We start from the raw sequence: 17,385 nt of genomic DNA, 5'->3' as shown, positions 1-17,385 counted from the left end.
TGCTGCCTTCTCATTGGTTGCCGTTGTGGTAGTCCCACCTCCTTACTGCCATGACGTTATTTTTATCCTTCCCTGGCTATCAGCCCATTTACTGCAGCAACTCTTTTGTTCCCCTGCCTCTAGCTGTTCCCTCCCAAAGTCAGTGACTTCTTTGACCACCACCACCCCCCCACCCACTCCCGTTCCTGCCTTGTTCGGCACCCGCATTTTTGTTTACAATGCAATAGGACTCGCGAAAATACGAGTCCTATTGCATCTGTAAATGCTTTTTTTTCAAATGATTACCTGCCGGCATTCGCATTTTCTTTTGCCTGACCTGTCCAGACTCTTGCATGCGCACAATGCTTTATATCGTGCGCATGCACGCCAAAAGTGTTACTCTGTAGTGCAGCAGCTGCCTCCGGCTCGGCACACAGTGACTCGAACCACGCTCGACTGGCTGGCTGAAGGATGCAGGCGTTTTTGCCTCACTTCTCTTCAGAGCGGGTGCCGAGGCCATGTGAACGAGCACCCGTATAACCAGCCGTCCTTTGACACCAGACACTCGGCCCGACTGTGCAAACAGAGGTTTAATGTCTCTCACATGGGCGGAGGAGGCTGGTGACGGATACAAGATTGAGGGGTTAGTTTGGGGACAACGGGCCCGGCTCTGGTGATAAGAGAGGTAAATAGGTCCAGTGAAAGGGGTCGCCTCTTCAAACAAGTGTTAGCTGCCATCTCTTATTGGGTCTTCAGTTAAAGGACATACTCCCTCCTCTGAACAGAATAACAAAGTTAACAGCCCCTTTATATTTATTTATGTAATTTCTTATGTAGCATCAACACCACCCAGTGGGGCTTCATAGCGCAGTACGACACACTCTTAAAGACAGCCGGTCAATCATTTATTGACTGCTGTAAACATGCCCCTAATGCAGGTGAAATCAGTTTTGCCTTTCTTTTAGAAAATATCTCCTAAACACAGACTGCTAGTTTTTTTATGTCTCAAAATTATATCTAAATAGCTTTAAAGTGTATATGAGAAATGAAATGAAATGAATGAAAATAAAATGAAATAATTTATTTGATTCAGTTCTCTTACGAGAACAACAAATTTTTAAGCAATAAAAATTACAGTTTTTACTGATAAAGTTATCGCACTAATATAATGTTAAAAATGATTTTAAAAAGTTATACATGTTAATACACACAAATTCATTTGGTGGAGCTTGGGAGAGGGAAATCAAATTCTGGACCGAATTTATATTACATTTTGTTTTGATCGGAGTAACGTATCTGTTCCTGGCTGCTACAACAGACTCGTTTGGACAGACGAACAGAGCATGTTCTAGGTCTTGCACCCCACCTTTACATAAGTCACAGAGATTAGTCCCACCTTCTTTTACTGACCACATAAAAGTGTGTGATTTCAGGGGTAGTATTCCGATCCGTACTTGTATAATGCTTCTCCTAAGTCTGTGATTTAAATTAAAAAAGATATATGGTTGCATTTTTTAAAAAACTATTGTGTCCGCGTACTGCTTGTATGTTGAGAGCCTGGAGCAGTGTTGAATGTCTAGTTCCATGCTTAGCCTTGGGGTTAGGTGGTTCAAGCAAAGTTTCAGGTGGGCTGGTGACCAAGATTTTAACATTTCTAGGGAAACTCATGTTAGTTTAAAAGCAGTGCTTAGGTTTTTACCAAATACATACTATCGGGGAGTCTTGCTCAAGTGACTGTTTTTAACAGTGCTCTTAGGGTTCCTTGATCAGCATGAACCAGGCTATACGCCCATCTAATTATGCTTGTGATCCCTCTGGCGTAGGAGCTAACTAGCGATAGTTCTAACCTTAGAGCTTGAACCGGAACAGCTTGCGACATCCTGGTTAATTTCCGCAGGATTTTCCCTTCTTTAATGTCAATTTGTTTTCATTCTTTTGTTGGAATGTGTTATATTGCGTATGATAAAAAATGGATGGGATTTTTGAGCTATAAACCTGGAGCAAGGAAGAGAAGTGTCTTTGACGGTGGATGAATAAAGTCTTTGGAGGGCCCCTGAATGGACATCTGCATTTTGACCCATTTTTTGCAAGTGAGGCTGATTGTGCAAAGACTGAGTGAAAGTTCTCCCGAGATATATGTATTCTTTTACAATTTCCAACGGTTTTCCCCCTAATAACCAATTATATTTGTAATAGGTCTTCTTTCTTGTGAATGGTAGAATTTTTGTTTTGGTGACATTTGGAATTAAAAGTGTATATGAGAGCAAGCGATAATCTAAAATATTTAAACATTTATTTATAACTGTAATAAACTTATAATGTGGTAAAAACAAAATTCTCAAAATAGCGTTGGGTGCGGTCTCCTTTCGCGCTGGGTGCGCGATTGCCTTGTGACCTTAAAAAAAGCATTTGATTAGTTCATAACATTTCCCATTGTAGCAGAGAGCGCCACATATTTTACTCATTCTCTCTACAGCATTTTATGAGACACACCTCTTCTGCTTAGAGAGCTTTTTTGAAAACTTTTTGCTATGTACACATATATTACACTACACACAACATGCAACCCTCATCTTCATCAATATTCATGGTCTATAAAGTAGCCTTCCACCTGTGATAGCCATGCACCTAAAAGTTACATAACCAAAGTTTTCCCCACTGCCAGAGGTAACATGGTTGCATACGCTGTCCACTGCACAATGTAATGTGGTACGGCCCAGGGGCAGTATCATGCATAGATAATTAACACATGGACACAGATAGATAGTGGAAGTGGGTACACGCATGTGCGCTCGACTACTTTTTATTACCAGGGTCACATATCAAGTGATGTCTGTGCTGGCTGCTTGTGGGGTGAGTGTAAACCAGCCCTAAGGGAATGGTTGCTGTTAGCATCAACTACAACAGTATTCATTGGATCACACACAGAGATTCAATAATAAAAGGGTCAATAGTTTGTGCTGCAGTAAGGTAGGGACAGTAAATGTGAAATAATACACAAACGTTTCTATTGTAAAAGAACCATAACTTGTGGTACACTGAGATAAAGGCAGTAGATCTGAAAAAATACACAAAAATATTGCATCATAAAGGGTCCATCAGTTCTAGTCCACTCCGATAGCCACATCAAAAGCATTCAGCATGTGCACACCCGGTGATGAAGCATGCTGCGGGCAGGCCGTACTAGGAGCAATGTTTGTTTTGCCTACAGGACTGCATTATCTGCAATAGCGACTTGATCTGAATTATGAAGACTGCTGTCTGCAGTGTAGGCCAGAGAGAACGGTCAGCAAGGGCCCACAGTCATGTGGCGTTGACTTGAGCTGCCCAGTTTGTAATACATAAAAAGTGTGTGCGTAGCCTGCCATGATGCATATGCGTGGTGCGGACAGAAAGCACTGGAGCAATGTCTTTTGTCTACAGGACTGCGTCATCTACAATAGCGACTCGATCTGAATTGTGATCACTGCTGTCTGTAGTGTAAATTGAAGGCAATAGTCAGCACAGACATCCATGAATACTTTTTCTCACTTCCTTTTCACAAAATACAGCAACATAAATTACAAAAACCTCTACAATAAATAAATCAAAACAATTCAAATTGCGATCTCTGCTGTCCACAGTGTAGACTGTTAGTCAGTGTTCTTTTGAACTACCAAGAAGAATTTGGTATTGTACTAAACCTATAACTCATCTAAAAAAAGTTCTTCAAGCAAGTATACTAAAAGTATATTGTGTATATTTCAATAGACGTTGTAGTTAGTTGCCTACTGGATTCTATAATTAAACAATCACGAGTCGAACTGAATTGTGAGCCCTGCTGACCGCAGTGTAGGCCAGAGGCAGTGGTCATTAACACCTCACAGCCACATGCCGTTTGATTGCGAAGCACGGAGTTGGTTGCACCTGATCAGAGGGGGTACACAGAAATGATCACACCCTTTAGCTTCTGACATCCTCAATCATAGAATCAAGACCCGTTTCACTGTTCGGACCTGCTGTACTGCGGTGTACTCCACCGACTGCTATCAACCAAGCACAATAATCAAGTGCAGCAGTTATCTACGAAATGCACCTCAACGGAGGGAGTTGTGTAAAACCAAGCAGCAAGTAATATCGGACATCGTCCATTGTGGGATCAAGACACCGTTCCATTGTTGGTACCTGTTGAACTACTGTGTTAGTAGTATACAGAGCACTCCACGGTGCTGGGCCTCAGGCTATTCAGTGTGTGCCTGTGTCGCGGTAGCCAGCGTTTATCTCAGGAGCCTTTCGAGTTTCCAGACCTCGGCCCAGGAGCTTCTGCCGACACGTGGTGGGCCCTCTTTCACATACGGCGGTGTCAAAAGGTGAACTGTGGGGCATATGTGCATCGCAGCTGCCATGACGGTTTCTCAGTACCAGCAGGCTGAGAGCATCATTCACGCAGCCACCTTTGCTCACGGCGTCAGCCTCGTGGCGGTGTAAGCTGCGCAGACCTGGCAGGCACGTTCGCCATTCTGGAAGGGAACCACACCCAGAGAAACGTGCCTTTTATTCATACCCCTACGCTAGCCTTGCGTACGCCGAGCCAGCCCACTACGCTAAAGATTTGGGGGGAAGGGGGCACGTACGTGCTATGTTTTTGTAATCTTCCCTACTCACTGTACTATCATGATTGCGTCCACTGTCACTTCACTCAATAAACCATCAGTGTATGTTGAGATGTACATGTCTGTGCTCTGTATACTCATGTCTGTCTGGCACATCCCCACAACACTTTGCATTGTATAATTTTATAATCGAGAATCACTTGCCATCTTCGCACCTACTTTGCTCCCATCTCTTCCCTCATTCTGCATTGTTTGGCACAGGCACCATGCCATGTTTGGTTTGTGTACATGACTAGCCAAGGATACCACAGTACGTAGTGTTGTTGTGTCTACTAGGTGTACATGTTGGTTGTCATGTTGTATGTGATTATTCCCACCCACACAAAGTAACTCCCAAAGTTCAACTTGGCCTTCAATACCTACTTTGAAAACAGATTTCATTAAACTGAGTAAACTGAAAGCGCTTTTGTTTCAAAGAGAAGTGTCCCTCACTTCTGCAAAAGAAATGTATCAACTGCAGATAGCACGAACTTCAAGTAAAATACAGTTCCTTTAAAATACGAACCTCCCATTACACTTTGTGAATTGTTAGACAAGGCTACAGGTCGAACAGGTGAACGGAATTACACCAAATTTGGCAGGGAGAAGGGTTACAATGCTCCTACCCTCCTCTTTCCTACTTTTTTCGCCCTTTGTTCCCCTTACTTGCTTTAACAGAATCACAAAATGACTGCCAACACTTCCTAGTTGCAACCACTCGCAGCCAATAAGCAGCAAGTTCATGCTCGTAACGCCTCAGCCAATCAGATGGCAGAATTCCCAAATATCGATATCTGTAAATTTCGATATTTCTCCAAAATTACTAAACGGAATTATACCAAATAAACAAAAGCGAGCTTTCTAGACTAAGACCCTTCTCCCTGCCAAATTTGGGGTAATTCCATTCACCTGTTCAACCTGTAGCTTTGTCTAAAATTTCCTATGGAAATTGCATGGAGAAAACACATTTGGGACCCCCCCTTTTTCTCGCCCCCCCCCCCCCTTGACGAATCACCCCCAAACTTTCAACATAGGAGCTAATATGTACAAAGATTTCGTTTGGAACATTTCATGAGAATTCTTGTATTCACCGGGCCCAACTTTGCACTGCTCAAGCCAACATGGGCACAATTTTGAGTAAAAAGTCTCCACGCAACACTTACCCGGCACAATGAACTCTGGGAGATGCAGTCTGTTACCGTGCTGCATCCAGTGGGCGGATACAATTCTGATGGAGGCGAGCATTTCCACCAATGGGATGTGCAAAGAACAAACTTTAAGGCGGTGTTCATGCAAGGCACGGAAAGCACCGGCATCTGAGGAAGGCGAGAGTTCGCCGAAATGCATCATGCCACACCTGCTTGTCAATAAAGTGCCTCCCTACAGAAATCCTCGTGTGGCCTCTTCTGCTTCTTCGCACTGCAAGGAAGTTTTGGTAATATATATATATATATATATATATATATTACCTACTGGCGGTCGCCAGTAGGTATATATAGTTAGGATTTTTTCCCTATGGGATTTCTGAAAATTCTATGCCTAATAACTTTTGCGTTTGTGGACGGAATTGGCTGAAATTTTCAGGAAAACGGCACATTTTGTTTCTGAGCAGCCCTTGAAAATTTGGGGGGGTTTTGTGGAGGGGGGGCCGAGAAAAAAGGGGGGTCCCAAAACGCCTTTTTCCCATGTTAATTTCCATAGGGCGGTTGGACTCACTTTTAGCCCGAACGGCTGAATGGATTTTCACGAAACTTGGCAAAATTGTAGGGACTGTTAGCCCGATGTGCCTTTGCTAGGTCTCAATATATGTGCTTCAGTGGATTTTGAGAAATTAACGTTTAAATCAAGATATATATCTGTAACAGCGCTCCGGGCAGCGATCCGGTTAGCGAACCTTTCGCGTATCGGAACTTTGCGATGCGAAGCTGATTGGCCCTCCGGTGTCTGTCAACATTCTAAACAGTCCGGAGCGGCCGCCATCTTGTCTCTCGGTAGGATCGAGAGACAAGAGGAGGCCAAAACAAAGGGGGAAATTACCATAAGGGGGCATAGTAGATCCTCGTTGACCCCCTAGGTTTTATGTGGAGGTTTTAAAAGGGCCTAGGAGGGTCCAAAAAAAAAAAAAAAAAGGTTTTTTTTGCGTGGTAAGCGCCAAGTTCGCGAACCGGAAAGCGTTCTGGGCAGCGAACTTTATGGATAAAAGAATGAAAGACTTTTCTAATACTGTATGTTAATTGTTTGTTGTTTTTCTTGTTTTTTTTTGTTTTCTTTTTTTTAAAGTGTTTTTTTTATTTTGATTCTTTTTCATAATTTATTAAACTTTCTAACATTTCAGTGTCTGAAATGTCATTATTTTCTTGAAATATTGTTTGCAATCTGTGAGGTTGCAAAATGTCCTCATTTGCAAGGAGGACATCTACTGCTTGGACACATTGCAGCAGTTCATTATCCAAGCTTTCATCCATAAATTCCATGTCAATTTGTTCAATTAATTCCTGGCTGCTCTCTTGCAGGTCCATCTCAAAAGAAACTTGCTGCTCGCCTTCCATTTTGCCTGAAATTTGGATTAAAAAAATATATATTAGTAGAGATAGGGCACTGTTGGGATTAATTTTAGATAGGCAGTTTTTATCAGTGAATTTATCTTTTGGCAGTGTATAGTATGAGAGTGGAAATAGGACTATAAAAAGTGTATGTGATTTAACCAAGACAAGCCTTACTCCATTCATAACTATAACAGAGAAGTCTATCTAAATACATTACTACTACAGAGGGATAGTGTATATCTAGCAGAAAAAGTCTACTATATTAAGTTATAGTGCACAATATATTAAATTATAACTTACCTTCACAAAGAAGTTGAAGTTTTTTGAAGCTATTGAAATAGGAGGTACAACAAGAAGTAGTAGTCAAAATGGCTGTGTTTCCTTCTCTCCCTTTATATATATACAGGTATATAACCAATCAAATGTCAGGTAATAAAAGTAGAAAATGAAAGTAACATTTTCATTGGTTGTCAATTCCAACAATTCAGATGTGTTTTGTGAAGTAATTTACCTCACGGTACTTGGAGAGGTCTACAGGCTAAATGGCTAAATGAAATTTCAATGAAATTTGTGAGAATGGAAGGGATTGTTATGTAGTATGAGCTAATCTATATTTGGTGAGAGTGTCTCTAGTCGTTTTTCTGTAAATTACTTTCCCACCTTTTTTTTTGGACCGCTTTCCGGGATGCGGCCCGGTTCGCGAACCTTAAGCGTCACGGGAGTCCACCATTTTGTGTTTCGGTCGCATTAAGATACAAGATGGAGGGCAAATAATGTTTAGAATGGGTAGAAGGGGTCATGGTAGACTTATCTTGACCCTCTAGGTTTTCTGAGGGTGGCTGAGGAGGCTTATATGTGCGGAAAAAAACATTTTTTTAAAAAATTCCGCGAGGTTAGCTTTCGGTTAGCGAACCGGGTAGCGCCCCGGGGAGCAAATTTTGTGGAAAATTAATGAAAAAAGTTAGAAAAAAATAATAATTGTGAGTGATCAGATGAAGGGTAGCTCTGAGAAGAGCTTTTGGGTTTATGGTACATTTAGGTACTTATAAGTAGGTACCAATGCACAGTCTTAAACTCAGAATGAAAATTCTGTTGCCCTCATCTGAGAAGTGAACTCCATCTCCTCTGTAGATATCTTGCATGTAGTAACGCAAGTTATTGTTGTACAGAGAGCCCATTCCATGGTCTCTCATGAAAGCTGAAACAGATTTGTTTACATGCTTCCTCGCTTTCTCAATTTGTGGACAAAATTGGTTGGACCACTTCCATTTCTGTCTTTGGCATATATTGGAATATACCAAGGCAGTTTGAGGAAAAAGTGCCATTAATTGCTCAAAGGTGTCCTTTAAAAGCATTTCCAGACCTACCCCTGTCAAAGTGCCCAAATCATTACCTCCACAGTGCACTATTAACAGGTCAGGTTTTGGCAAATGCATAAACGTTTTCACCAATGGTATCAATTGGTGACATTTTAATCCTCTTTGGCCCAACCACTTAATTTCCACATCTTGTAAATTGAGGTTAGGTAAATTTCTGTTCTCAGCATACCTTTGAGCCCAGTGGATGTAACTATGTCCAACAATCCAGACCTTAAACATGGTGGGAGAAGGTTGTTCTGCAGTCAGATGAAGTGTGGTAATGAAAGGGCAGTTGAAACAGTAGGAGTTTCTAAAGAAAAAAAACTGTGGATTTACAATGCTAATGATTCATTAGCAGTGATTGGTGCATTTCCATTTCTGAAAACAGAAAGTTAGGGTGCATGGATGTGTTCTTTGAAACATGTAATTTGAATGGTCAAGGAAGAAACATTTAATGAAAGATTGCTCTGGATACGCAGGTGCACTGAGAGTTCAGAGTTCAATTGAAACATTGTTGTGTGAATTTGCAAACATGAGAGGTCTTCCAGGAGGTGGTTGCTATGGAAACAAGGCAGAGAGGGCAGAGGGGGGAAGGGTTTTGATTTGAAAAAAGTGAGGGAAGAGGTATGATTGGCTAATATGAGAGATATGTGAAATGAATATCTGTATTTCTGTGCTTTCAATAGCTGCAGCCTTTGGAGTGCATCCTTTTTCTTCTGCTGAAGACAATTTGGTGTATTTCTGAGACTGTTTTCAAAACTCAAAAAATATTTGCTAAGGTGAGAAAAGATTTATTTAATTTAGATAGAGAATAGTATGATTTAAGGAGAAAATGATGAAGAAAGCTGTGTTTTTAAAATGTGGTTTTGTCTCTAGTGATATACTAATAGAATTAGTTTCATAGAGAAATTGTAATTGCATATTTGGTGTAACATTCTGGCATGCAGTAACACAAGTTATTGTGGTACATGGAGCCCATTCCATGGTCTGTTATGTAAGCTGAAACAGATATGTTGTTTTTAAAAACGATTTAAGAAATCAATTACATTTCTGGATATGTACTGCTAGAGCTTCATAGGTTGTTTTGAGCCATATTTATAAGGTATTTGAGTGTCTAAGATGTTATGTTTTCCTTTTAAAATGTAAAGTGTTCCTCATGGGGCAAGTGTCTTGTAAATACGCTCCCACTTGTGCTTGGCAAATTTAGATTTTGATTATGGGAGTTACCTAGCCATGTTAATAGTGTCCCAAAAATGGTGCTAGGGCATTCCAGAAAACACTTTCATGTGTCTCAAGGACATTTTTAGTCATTTCTTCATGAATGCAGGTATACAATTGATTTATATGCTGTGTTTAAAAACGAATTTTGAAATCAATTAAATTTCAGGATATGTACTGTTAGAGCTTCATAGGTTGTTTGGGGTCATATTTAGAAGGCATTTTAGTGTCTTTGATGTTATTTTTCCCTTTTTAAATGGAAAGCGTTCCTCATGGGGCCCTGAGCAGTTCTTAGCCATGTTATTTAATAGGAAGTGGATAACATGGCTAAGAGCATTTGCTGGAAAATGCATGAATATCGCTGACTTTTCTGCGATATTCATGCATTGCGGCCTTTTTTTTTCGCATTTGCGAGCAGTTCTTAGCCATGTTATCCAATGGGAGGTGGATAACATGGCTAAGAGCATTTGCTGGATAATGCATGAATATCGTTGACTTTTCAGCGATATTCATGCATTGCGGCTGTTTTTAATCGCATTTGTGATAAACAATTACATTTCTTGATATGTACTTTTAGAGCTTCATAGGTTGTTTGGGGTCATATTTAGAAGGCATTTTAGTGTCTTTGATGTTATGTTTACCTTTTTAAATGGAAAGCGTTCCTCTTGGGGCAAGTGTCTTGTAAATACGCTCCCACTTGCGCTTGGCAAATTTAGATTTTGATTATGGGAGTTACCTAGCCATGTTAATAGTGTCCCAAAAATTGGGTTAGGGCATTCCAGAAAACACTTTCATGTGTCTCAAGGACATTTTTAGTCATTTCTTCATGAATGCAGGTATACAATTGATTTATATGCTGTGTTTAAAAACGAATTTTGAAATCAATTAAATTTCAGGATATGTACTGTTAGAGCTTCATAGGTTGTTTGGGGTCATATTTAGAAGGCATTTTAGTGTCTTTGATGTTATTTTTCCCTTTTTAAATGGAAAGCGTTCCTCATGGGGCCCTGAGCAGTTCTTAGCCATGTTATTTAATAGGAAGTGGATAACATGGCTAAGAGCATTTGCTGGAAAATGCATGAATATCGCTGACTTTTCTGCGATATTCATGCATTGCGGCCGTTTTTTTTCGCATTTGCGAGCAGTTCTTAGCCATGTTATCCAATGGGAGGTGGATAACATGGCTAAGAGCATTTGCTGGATAATGCATAAATATCGTTGACTTTTCAGCGATATTCATGCATTGCGGCTGTTTTTAATCGCATTTGTGATAAACAATTACATTTCTTGATATGTACTTTTAGAGCTTCATAGGTTGTTTGGGGTCATATTTAGAAGGCATTTTAGTGTCTTTGATGTTATGTTTACCTTTTTAAATGGAAAGCGTTCCTCTTGGGGCAAGTGTCTTGTAAATACGCTCCCACTTGCGCTTGGCAAATTTAGATTTTGATTATGGGAGTTACCTAGCCATGTTAATAGTGTCTCAAAAATGGTGCTAGGGCATTCCAGAAAACACTTTCATGTGTCTCAAGGACATTTTTAGTCATTTCTTCTTGAATGCAGGTATACAATTGATTTATATGCTGTGTTTAAAAACGAATTTTGAAATCAATTAAATTTCAGGATATGTACTGTTAGAGCTTCATAGGTTGTTTGGGGTCATATTTAGAAGGCATTTTAGTGTCTTTGATGTTATTTTTCCCTTTTTAAATGGAAAGCGTTCCTCATGGGGCCCTGAGCAGTTCTTATCCATGTTATTTAATAGGAAGTGGATAACATGGCTAAGAGCATTTGCTGGAAAATGCATGAATATCGCTGATTTTTCAGCGATATTCATGCATTGCGGCCGTTTTTTTTCACATTTGCAAGCACTTCTTAGCCATGTTATCCAATGGGAGGTGGATAACATGGCTAGGAGCATTTGCTTCAAAGGTTGTTTGGGGTTATACACCATTTTTGGGAAATTATTAGCATGCCTATCTAACTCCCATAATCAAAATCTAAATTTGCCAACCGCAGGTGGGAGCGTATTTACAATAAATTTGCACCATGAAGAACGTAAAATAGCATACTAGACACTCAAATGCCTTATAAATATGACCCAAAACATCTTATGAAGCACTAGTAGTGCATATTTCCAGAAATGTATTGGTTTTCATTTAATGATTTACTTCATTGGTAGGCCTTCACATGTTTTTTTACCTTGGTTTTTTTCAGTGAAAATGTTATCTGCAACCATGTGTTGGCCTCACCTCAAATAAACAAAACAGGTGATGGACTGAATGTGGATCAATGACACACATTCACCCCAGTCTAAAGATCTGGGCCTAAACAAATCTTTCGATAGGCTACATCTTATCGTCATCCTGAATTAATGATTTAAAATATTAGGGAGTGATTTATGAGTGTTGTATGCCTGTTTTGTACCATTGAGTGTCATTTTTGTGATGCAGTGCTGGTGGAAAACATTTGCTATGTTAAATAATTAGTACGGCATTAAGTTTTAGATGACTGTTATTTATTTACTGTTTGGTAATAGTGGTTAATAACATTTTATATTATATTTTTCCACAGATTCAACTGCAGATTCTTTCATAGTTTGGAAAATGCCTACAAAAAGTAGAATAAGAAAGGCTAGAAAACGTCAAAGACAGCAGGATGATGTTTTATTGCAGCAGTCCTCTTCTCCAAATACTTGTCAAAACAGCAAGAAAGGTCCGGGTAAGAGCACGAAATCATTCTTAAGAAATATTTGTAGTAAAAAAAGTTTTGCTCAAAAAAATGTTTCAGTTCACAAAAAGAAAAGTAATTTAAATGGAAAGGAGAGACCCATCACAAATGTTACTGGTAGAGGAAGAGATAACTCTGTGCATGATAGTAGAAGGAAACAACAGTTTAGGGACATTCGAAATCGAATGTTCCGTAATAGGATATTAGTTAATTTATTGAAAAATATTAAAAAGAAAGGCCAACAGAAAGCGGCATTTTATAAGAAGAAGAAAAATGTAGAGAAAATTATTGATCATGCTTTTGAAATTAAGCGAAAGTTGTTTATTTTGGTAATCAATAGAATTAGGAAACTAAGCAAGGTAATTTCTGATTTCAAAACAAAAAGTAGATGGAAGAGAGTAGTAAATCGTACTAACTTTTGTGAAGTTTTTTCCGGAGAATGGATGCATAGTTCAAGTTCTGAGGCATTTTTTAATGAGGAGACTTATTTTCAGGATAATGATTTGGTGCATGCAGTTGACATCAGTGGTCGAGCTTATGAAGTGAAGGATGGTTGTCCAGTTGAAAAAGAACAACTTGTGACAACAGAGACAGAAGAGGCGCTAAGTGATGAGGTTTTAGGAAGACGTCCTAAGGGTCCTGTGTACATTTGGAAGTGTAGTTCTATTTGCAGTGTGCGACAGGTTTCCATCAATTTGCTTTGTGATTTTATACGGACATTTAATAAGAAAAGTTTGAAGCAGAAAATGAAGTTGTTGCAAGATTTAGATCCTTGCAGAGTGAGACAAATGACAGGTTTGCGTGGTCATTCACTGGCTTGTCTTTCCAGGAGAGTATGCCAGAGTGTTTTTCATCATTTCAGGATGCTAGCAGTGCATCATAATAAAGTGAGAAAATTAGTGAGAATGTTGTATTATGCTAAGAGTCCAGCAATTATGCTTAAACAATTATGTGCTGCTCTTTTGCATGGTTCTGAAATAGATGTGAAGAATATTTGTGAAGAAATTGAGTTTTGTTACTTTGGTAGTAAAGATGAGAATGTTCAAATTGACCCTGAAGTAGAGGGTAATGTGGAAGATAATGTACAGGTTTCCAGTACAGATAATTTTCAGAAGGAAATTGCCACGTTTCAGATGAAATCAAGTGAGAGGCCTAATTTCACTTGTGTATGTTGTCGACGCACTTATTATAAGAATCAGACTAAGGTAGTGGATTTATATGCAAAAAGTGAAAGGGAAAATAATAGTGAATGGAAGGATTTTGCCACATACTTGATGGTAGAAAATTATTTTGATTTGGGATCGGATCAACGTGTGTGTACTTATTGTTGTAATAAATTAAACCAAAACCAGATGCCTGCTAGGGCAGTTCATAATAATCTGGAATTGGTTGAGATTCCTTCTGAATTGAAGGATTTAAATACTTATGAATCTATTTTGATTCAAAGTATCCATCCCTTTCAGGCTATTGTAAGAATGGAGCCAAAGACAGGGAAGTTGCCTCCAGCAGATTTACAGAGAGGATTAAAGGGAAGAGTTGTTTATTTGCCTCTAGATTTGAACAAAAACATTAACACAATTGGAATAGAAAAAGTGGAAGAGGAACCTCTGGTTATCTTGGTTAATGGGGTTCCGACAAAGAATAAGAAAATATAGCAAGATTTAGTGGATGTTAGGAAAGTCAAAAAGGCAACAGTGTATTTGAAGAAAAATAATAAGTACTATAAGAATGTATATGTTGCAGAAGAGGAAGTAAGTGATGAAGAGGATAGCGATTTGTGTGCTGGCCAAATTGAGAAAGTAGAGGCCTCTAAAAGTGAAGAAATATATGAACATTATAGTGTTCATCCTTTGCATTCCAAGGAAGTCATGGGGAATGCTATTGAGTTGTTTCAAATGAAACAAGCCAAAGGGAGTCCCATTAGTGTTTGGGAGGAAAGTTTGGAAGCTCGGTGTTTCCCACAGCTATTTCCCACAGGTCAAGGAGGAAGATATGATGAGCGACCTCATCAAATTCCTGCGTCTGAATACCGGACTTTACGATTGTATGCAGAAGATCCTAGGTTTCGGCAATGCATTCCCTATTTGTTTCATCTCCTGTTTGAAAGCGATCTGTCTGGACTGTCATATGCAGTGAACCACATCTTAAAAAGTGGTATACAGATGCGAAACATCTCGGCAAGTGACTTTATGCATAAAGTCAATGTCCAAGACAGTATTTTGGATTCTCACTTAATTAATCTCATGGCGTGTCAGCGTGGTACTAATGAGTACTGGTACCGTCGTCATGGTGATTTAAAATGTATGCTGAGGAACTTAGGAACTCCAACATGGTTCCTCACTCTGAGCTGTGCCGAGTATGGCTGGGAAGACTTACTTGAATTTCTACGAGAGGCAAATGGAAATATTGAAAACATTGAATTCAAGACACCTGGAGAACTGTGTTCTTTGGATCCAGTGAATGTATGCAGGTACTTCAATCATAGATTTGAAGCTATGATGTCTTTCATCACAAATAAAAAGAATCCACCTCTTGGAGAGGTGTTGGATTTCTTCTGGAGAAAGGAGTACCAAGCAAGAGGTGCCCCTCATATACATATGTTGTTGTGGATCAAGGATGCACCTAAATTTGGAACAGATCCGGATGACTTAGTGATGAATTTCATCGAACAGTATTCTACGTGTGCTGTTCCAAACGCAACGGAGAAGAAAAGTCTAAGAGAACAAGTTCTACGTTTCCAAAGCCATCGTTGTGGAAAGTACTGTCGTCGTAAATTCAGAAACAAGGACAAGTTCTACACCAAATGTCGTTTCAACTTTCCACGACCGGTGATTTCTAAAGGAAGAGTGAACAGTTTGATGTCTTCGCTGCGACATAATGTGACGAGGAAATCACCCAAGAATACATACAATTTGAAAAGGAACGAAGAGTCCAAGTACATCAATGACTACAACCCAGTGATTTTGTCCATGTGGAATGCTAACATGGATATACAGTTTGTGGCTGACAACTGTATGGCTGTGGCTCGGTATGTGACATCTTACATCACCAAAAAAGAAAAGACCGAACTGAAGGATATGTGGGAGGACATTTCCCATGAAAAGAGCCTCAGCAAGAAGTTGTACAGTTTCAGTCTGAAGATGTTGTCGCATCGAGAAATCGGAGCTTACGAATGTTCTGATCGATTGTCTTCAGCAAGTCTCTATGCCAAATCCAGGAGTCTCGTTTGGGCGAGTCTTGGTCTTGCTGCAACGCGAAATCGAGTTCTAAAACCTGTCCGGGAAATTGAGTATTTGGCAGAAAAGGAACCAAACAGTACCGACATTTTGAAGACCAACATGTTGGATACATATTATCCAAATCGAAGCAGTCACCTTGAGAATGTTTGTCTATATGAGGTTCTCCAAAATTATATATTCAAGAGGAACATCAAAGAAGATATTGAGAAAGGAGTGTATGCTGTAATTGGAAGTGAGGGATGCCTGGTCAAGCAAAGAAAATGCCAATTAGTAAACCATCGAAAATTGAGTGGTGAATCTCCAGAAAAAAAGGAGTTTTTTTATTTAGCACTTTTGCAACTTTTCAAGCCTTGGCGTGCAGAAGAGGAACTGCTTGGAGATTTCCTCTGTTACGAAGACTCTTTCAATGCAGCCAAGGAGTCCATAGAATGTCCTGCTTTTTCTAAATATCAAGAAATGCTAACTTTGGAAATTGAGCAGGAAGCAACGATTGCAGCCGAGATTGCCAGAGACAGTTCTCAGGACAGTCAGAGTTCTGTTTCATTGAGTCAAGATCCACTTGGAGGACCTATTATCGAAAATGAAGCTGCCACTGCTATGAATGAAGTAGAAAGAGCCATGGCACATGCTCAGGAGGATTCAGTTAACTTAGAAGACTTGGAAAAACAACTCAACGTTGAGCAGAGGAAAATATATGATGAAGTTACCAAGGAAATTGAGCACGGATTAAGTCATGAGAAGAACAAGTGCTCATGTACATCGTTGAAGCCTGTCCGACTGTACGTGAGTGGAGAAGCGGGAACTGGAAAAAGTTTCCTCATTAAAGCAATCTCTTGTTATTTGCAGGAAAGGAGTGAGTCATCGCTGTCTTGTGTTGTCACCGCTCCTACTGGACTGGCAGCACATAACATTAAAGGTATTACTTTGCATCGTCTACTGATGCTGCCGGTGGAGCATGACAACAAATTACAATACAACAAGTTATCTGGAGATGCTTGCTGTGAAGTTTCAAGAGTCTTGAGGAAAATGAAACTACTTATCATTGACGAAGTAAGCATGGTTTCCAATGTCATGCTTGCCTTTGTGCATTTGAGAATGCAAGAAGTACTTAAAACTGAATATGATGTGTTATTTGGTGGGAAACACATCATTGTTTTCGGAGATCTTCTGCAGCTGACACCAGTAAAAGGTCAACCTGTGTTCAAAATACTCACGCATGAAGATACCAGGAAGTGCCTAGGGAGCATTGGCAACGTCAATATATGGTTAAACTTCAATTATGCAGAACTGCATCAAAATATGCGTCAGGCAAAGGATGAAGATTACAAGAATATTCTACAAGATATTAGAATTGGAAAAGTGACTGAGCATGGGAAAGAAGCTTTAAATGCACGATTACTGTCAAATTTATATCCCAAACAAGAGATTGTGCCTGAGAATATTTTTCAGAAAATTACTGAGAAGAAATCCGGGATATGTCTCATGCCAACTCTTGCAGAATGTGCCATCTTCAACAACAAAATGTTGAATTTAGAAAAGCAAGAGATTGTGAAACTTGAAGCTATCGACAAATTAGAGCATATGGGATCAACAATTATTTTGTCAGACAATTTGAAATCAAAATTGGATTCATTAGAGAAGACTATATCTAAAACAGCGGGTTTTGAAAAGACTTTGAATGTGT

This window comes from Lissotriton vulgaris, unplaced genomic scaffold (assembly GCF_964263255.1).
Source record: "Lissotriton vulgaris unplaced genomic scaffold, aLisVul1.2 SCAFFOLD_1063, whole genome shotgun sequence".
Lineage (NCBI taxonomy): Eukaryota > Metazoa > Chordata > Amphibia > Caudata > Salamandridae > Lissotriton > Lissotriton vulgaris.
This window is presented reverse-complemented; position numbering follows the sequence as displayed.